This window comes from Canis aureus, chromosome 10, assembly GCF_053574225.1.
Source record: "Canis aureus isolate CA01 chromosome 10, VMU_Caureus_v.1.0, whole genome shotgun sequence".
NCBI lineage: Eukaryota > Metazoa > Chordata > Mammalia > Carnivora > Canidae > Canis > Canis aureus.
The window spans coordinates 49,536,112-49,543,212 of NC_135620.1; the positions used below are offsets into that span (position 1 = coordinate 49,536,112).

A 7,101-nucleotide genomic window follows, 5' to 3' on the forward strand; every position below is an offset into this window, starting at 1 on the left:
ATAAAACTTAATAATCAGTTAGTGGGGACTTTCCCCATAAGACAGTTAAAAAAAATGTAAAATGTCTCTATGAAAACAATAGAAAAATTGAACATAGCAGAGAGTTTCAAGAGATAGATAGGATTTAACTTATGATAAAAGTGACATTTATCTTCCATAAGACTAGATTATTCCCTCTAAGCAAAATTATGGGAAAAATAGCTCATCCTCTGGATGAAAATTAAATTATACTCTGCTTTACATTATATAGAAAAAAATTCTTAGTGAATTGGAAGTATAACAAGGGACTCCTGGGTGGCTCCAGTAGTTGAGCATCTGCCTTTGGCTCAGGGTGTGATCCTGGAGTCCTGGGATTGAGTCCCACATCTGGCTCCCTATGAGGAGCCGGCTTTTCCCTCTGTATATGTCTCTGCCTCTCTCTCCATGTCTCTCATAAAGATATAAATAAAATCTTAAAAAGAAAAAGAAATCCAACAATTTTTTTTAATTGCAGACTGGTATTATCACTTTTAATTCAGGGATAAAGAAAACAACATTTGAAAGAAGTGACCCAGTGGTTGCTGGAGGGAGGGAACTATGTGGGTAGTGTGAGAAGGAATGAGCCTTTAGGAATAGAGACCAGCCACTGGTCTTCAAGTCTCATTAATCAGATTGATATGAAGTCTCCTGAAGTTTAACTTTCCCTTAGGGTTTTATGCTTTGATTCCTGATGTATGACTTTTTTAACCACAGCCTTAACATTCAGAACAGTTGTAGAGTTATTTCATTCTTTTGGGTCACCATTGCAAAGCTAACTGGTGTTTAATAGTATGTATTATAGTATCACAAGCCCTATTAAATTGATACCAAACATCATTAGGACATCAGATATGGTAACACCCTATATGTTAATGCCTCCATACATTCTATCATTTATCTATCTACCTATCTATCTATCTAGGCCAATTGAGATGAGAAATTTTGTTCAGTTACAGCCCAATTCAAATTTTAAGGAGTTAAAATATTCATTTTTTTCCGATCTTATCGGAGAGAGTCTATGACTAAGTTTATATTAAAAGAAGTCAATGTTGCAACTATATTATACTCAGTTTAATCTATTTTTTAAATCTTTTTTAAAATTTATTTATTCATGAGAGACACAGAGAGGACTGAGGCAGACAGGCAGAGGGAGAAGCAGGGTCCATGCAGGAAGCCTGATGTGGGACTTGATCCTGGGACCCCGGGATCACGCCCTGAGCCAAAGGCAGATGCTCAACCGCTGAGCCACCCAGGTGTCCCTCAGTTTAATCTAAATAGCTCCACTTTAATCAATGTTCATCAATGTGAGTCTGACAAACATTGTAAGGCAGAAAATAATACATAAGGAAAAACTTCAAAGCCCAATGAAAAAGTAAAATAAGATAATTTTTTTTTTGTGCTAAGGTCTTGTGCCTTGAGCTATTCTTTTCAATTATTAAATAGCGACATAATATGCCTGGGGTGGGGGAGGAGAATATATATATATATTCTCAGAAGTCAAAGAAATATGCTCTGAAATAATGTCATGGATATGCATTCATAAAAAATAAAAGTACCTCATAAAATCTAAAGGTAAAATAGTAGAGCTAAGTTGCATCTGGCAATTAAGTTGAACTTCTTGGAAAAAAATCAAACTCAATATCATATAAGAGTATTTTTATTGATAGAGGTATTATTTTTCTGCATCATCTCTGCATGTTGCATAATTTATAAATTGTGTCTTATGTTTGTGGTCAACATGATCTTCTTAAAGGACAGGTAGTTCTAACATTCTATACAGCATCTATATGGTTTTTGTGAAAAATCAATGCCACTGGCATTCAGGTCAAGTTGGAGCATGAAGTTCATGCTTTGATCACTCTCTCTGTTCTAAACACACAGTAATGATTGATAAAATATTAAAAAAAGAAAATCTAAAAGTTACTGCTGAGCTCAAATACAAGATAAAAAATCTCTGTGAGCCAGAAATAGAATAAAAACATGCACTAATGAGCCAGGCTGAAGCTGTGGGCTCACTGAATTTTAGGTGTAAAAGAAGACACTGTTGGCCAGGAGTTTAGTTCTGCAGAATAAAAAGTACTAGAATTGTTTCACGTAAGATGGTGACTCTGAACCAGAGTAACTACATGAAGCCAGTGAATGAAATTTGGTTCCCTATACCACAAACTTTGTAAATGGAGAAACTATATTATATAATAGAAGTGACAAAATGCCATCAGTCATTGTCTGGATCTATAAATCCTAGAAAGTTTCAGAGATGAGTGGACAAACCTCTGAATGGAGCTGAACCAAATCACTGTCTGTGTCCATGTCCATACTTGCCATATTGCTAATATAACTGTAGGGAAAAAAACCCTAAAATTTATAAAGATTTGGCCTATAGGGTTAAATGAATGTAGGTAACTGAAACATTGTTACAAACTAAAATATGATCTGAAAATGTCAGGAAGAGGGAACCCATACTTCAAATTCCCAAAATTCCAAATATTCCACTCAAGATTACATCTGAAACTAATCTAATGCCATATATATATGATGGAATATAAAAACTTTCCACTTGGATTTTATAACAGATTCTTTTTTTTTTTTTTAAAGACACATTTATTCAGCATCACGATCAGACTATTAACATTTAGCAATCAACAGCATGGGTACAAAAAAAAAATCTACATTAAAACCCTTTGTTGGGGGGATCCCTGGGTGGCTCAGTGGTTTAGCGCCTGCCTTTGGCCCAGGGCGCCGTCCTGGAGTCCCAGGATGGAGTCCCGCATCAAGCTCCCAGCATGGAGCCTGCTTCTCCCTCTGCCTGTGTCTCTGCCTCTCTCTCTCTCTATGTCTATCATGAATAAATAAATAAAATACTTAAAAAAAATAAAAAAATAAAGCCCTTTGTTGGAATGCTTTACACTTTCCACAGAACATAAACTAAAATAACCTGTTATACAATTAGTCACAAATACAGTCCTCGAGTTTTTTGCCCATATACATGAGTATTGTCTAAAATGTGTCCTCTTTGTAGCAGCTAGGCCCTGCTGCCACTGTGCTTGGCTGAGTTCACAAATCTGTTGTAACCTGTAGCTTTCCTGTCACTTCTCTGGCTCTACTCTCCTGCTAAGCTTTGTTTACTGTCAGTAATTAAAACCTCTGCCACTGCCATAGCTGCTGCTGCTGCTGGAACCGCCAAAGCCACCTTGGTTTCGTGGTTTGGCAAAGTATTGGCCTCCATCACCATAGGGGCCAGAGCTTCTGCCTCCAAAATTTCCTCCTTTTGTGGGTCCAAAATTTGAGGATTGATTGTTGTAATTGCCAAAATCGTTATAGCTTCCGCCACCTCCAAAGTTGCTTCCATCATTACCGAATTCATTATAGCCATCCCCACTGCCACCGTATCCACCATCACCTCGATTGCCACTGAAGCTACCTTGACCACTGAAGTTTCCTCCCATGACCAAAGTTGTCATTCCCACCAAAACCACCTTCACAACCACCACCAAAGTTTCCAGAACCACTTAGGCCTCTTTGGCTGGATGAAGCACTAGCCATCTCTTGCTCCGATAGGGCTTTCCTTACTTCACAATTGTGGCCATTCACAGTATGGTATTTTTGAATGACAATTTTGTCTACAGAGTCACGGTCATCAAATGTCACAAAAGCCACTTTTTTGCCACTGCCTCGGTCAGTTATGATCTCAATCACTTCAATTTTTCCATACTGTTCAAAATAATCTCTTAGATGATGTTCTTCAATTTCTTCTTTAATGCCACCAACAAAAATATTTTTCACAGTTAAGTGGGCACCAGGTCTTTGATAATTGTGGAGGCCGAAAAAAATTAAGGCCATTCCACCTCAAGTTTACCATTAGCACAAGTACAGCCATCTTAGGCCTCTGTGAATAAGAGCTGAACTTTACAGGAAAAACTGCAGAATGTCCTCAGCAAGGAATTCCATATCAGAAAGACAACAGAGCTCAGAATTGCCCTTGGCAGAGAATCCCATCTTAGAATGAGAACAGAGCTCAATGCCCTTGAAAGCCCCATTTCAGAATGTAAACAGAACTTGAAAAATTCCTCTACCCCTTCTGAAAATCCCCTAGACCAGCCTATAAAAAACCCAGCTGTAACCCACTTCAGGGTCCAAGTCCCTGCTCTGCTATGTTGGGTATACTTGGACCCAAGCTTGAGCTTGCTAATAAACCCTTGTGGGCTTGCATGGCTGTTGGTTCCTTGGTGGTTTCTCAGATTCGCAATCTTGAGCACAAAAAGAATCTTCTCTTGAGACCACCCTCTTTGGTTCCACAACTCTTCCATCCACCTTATGTGGCCTTGCATTCATGGTTTCATCCACCTCCTCCACAGTGGCATACATGACAAACCCAAAGCCTCTGGAGCGCTTGGTGTTTGGATCTCTCTTTACCACATAGCCCATAAGCATTCCCCATTGCTCAAAATGGTTCCTCAGACTCTCATCAGTTGTTTCAAAGTTCAAACCACTGATGAAGAGCTTCCACAGCTGCTCAGGCTCTTTGGGAGACTCTGACTTAGACATGATGGAGGTGGGAGGGGAGACTTTAATGATGCTTACTCAGTGGTGTCCAGGGGCAGAAAGTTATGACAGATTCTTACAAAGATTTTAATTAGATTAAAATATTCAAAGAGAAATATGAGTGTATAAATTCTAGTTTAAAAAAGAAGTGTCTTTTAAAGAAAAACAAACAAAAACAACATGAGAAAAAAATTATATAGGAAAGCTGAAAAAGGAATTAGTTACTGAAATGCGACATGTGGGAAAACTTCCAGACTTAACACATTTAATAAAAGATCAGTGAATGGTAAGATAGTATGGAGAAATTCACACAGTATACAGCAGAGAGATAAAAGGTAATTTAAATACAAATATGAATAAATAGTTAAGAATGTTGGAGATACAGTGAAAAATTCAATTTTTAAGTAATAGTTGTTACAGAAGAAAACAGGTAATAACAGAAAAAGTAATATTTGAAGTATTATGAAAAAATATTTTTCCGGTTTCTTTTTTTTTTTAAGATTTTATTTATTCATGAGAGTCACAGAGAGAGAGAGAGTGAGAGAGGCAGAGACACAGGCAGAGGGAGAAGCAGGCTCCATGCAGGGAGCTGGATGTGGGACTCGATCCTGGGTCTTCAGGATCACACCCTGGGCTGAAGGTGGCACTAAACTGCTGAGCCAACTGGGTTGCCCCATTTCTCAGGTTTGAATTAAGATATAAATTCCTATTTTGAAAGTACAGAGTAATTAATAATATAAATAAAAGAAAATCTAAGTCCATTAATATTGTAATGAAACAGTAAAACATCAAAGAAAAATGAACAGTACAGAGAGCTACAAAATAAGAGTGTTTATGAAGAAAGAGTCATTAAATTCATCTTAGATATCTGAACTTCAACAGTCAATTCCAGAAAACAGTATGGTTGTATCTTCAGAATGCTCTAGAAATAAAATGAACTCAGAAGTGTATACCCAGCTGAACACTCATTCAGTAGGAAGAACATTAAGATACATTCAGAAGCAAAAATTAGTTATTAGTGAATATTCGTGATTATTGGAACGTTAGTAAGTCTTAGTACCTAAAGACTCTCACTAAAGTGACATAAAATGCCAACCTTTGGTGAGAAGTAAATTGAGAGATAAGAGAAAAATGAGAACATAAGACAAAAAAATAAGCAAGAGTAAATCCATAAAAAAGGAAACATTTACATAAACTATGTTAACAATGGTCTTTAAAAATATTAATATATTATAAAAGAATAACCTAAGACTAAGCACAAATAGTCCTAGTGGGTAAATATTCCATGGGCATTTAACTAAGTCTCTTGTCATAATCAAGAGGAGTATACAAATACTGAATGTATAGAGTAGATTCAGGGATCCCTAAAGTTTTGATACTTTTCAAGCTCCCTGAAACATTAAAATCAAGAGATTCTCAGAAGCTTATCTATGGCAGATCCAAAATATGAAGAAATCTAGCCAATGATTTTATACAAGACTGGGTACCTGTACTTTGGTTTTGAGACTAATATTAATAAGTAACTGATAGAATAATACATACTATTGCAAGAGAAAGGCAGATGGCCAGGAAGTACTGAGGTGATAAATGACTAGCTAGGTACTATAGCTGAAGTGACTTCATAGCACAGCTTTTGCTTCATCATAAGCTAATTGGTACTAAACATTTCTGGTTTTTCCCTGAAGACTTTTCCCAATTCAAAAGAAATGGCTGTAAAAAATATGCTGTGGTCTTGATAGAATAGCAGGGTAGAAGGAATGTAAGGCAAAGAACTAACACAAGGTAATGTAGTTTGATAACTTCCCCACATTTATAACTGAAACTTAAAAGGAAAACTGAAATACAAAAAATGAACGTACAGTAATGTGAACCAGAAATCAAACAGTACCGGCCTGAAACTACAATCTAAGTTAGCATCACCACAATGGTCCAGAGCATCAAAGGGCATGAATGTGCAATATAGTAGTTTCTAACTTTTAAATGATCTTTGAAAAAAAAAAAAAAAAGACAAAATACATATAAAGTAAAAATCAAGAGAAGTCAAAATAAAAGTAGAAAAATGAAGATTTATAATTAGAGATTTTAACATAATTCTGTTGGTAGCAGATAAATAAACAGGAAAATAAAATGGTAAGGTTAAGATTTGAACACTACACATAAGTTTGACATAGCTGATATGTAGAAACTGTGGTATCCCCAAATTGAAGCCATACATTATTTTCAACAGCAATTCTTGATGAAAATTGACCTTAAGCTGGACTGTACACGAATCTATTCTAGGCTCCAAATATTTCTCCTATTTAAAAAGTGCAATATCTAGTACACAGACAAGAATTGTCGGACACAAATGGTTAAAAAAAAAATCATTAGTGAGAAAGACCAGAATTAGATAGCAGAAACAGACTCAAAGGGACCCTGATGTTGGCAATGTTCAAATATAGACTGAAAAATGACTAGAGCAACTGTATCTAAGATGACAAAAGACAGTGAAAATGTCCAGAGGAACTGAAAATAAGACATGTGGCAGAGCAGATTTAAATA

General features: G+C 36.4%; 1 pseudogene; it reads right to left on the bottom strand.

Annotated features, from left to right (window-relative positions):
• Positions 1 to 3,046: 3,046 nt before the first annotated feature.
• Positions 3,047 to 4,563, bottom strand: LOC144321730 (heterogeneous nuclear ribonucleoprotein A1-like; annotated as a pseudogene).
• Between the last annotated feature and the right edge of the window lie 2,538 nt (positions 4,564 to 7,101).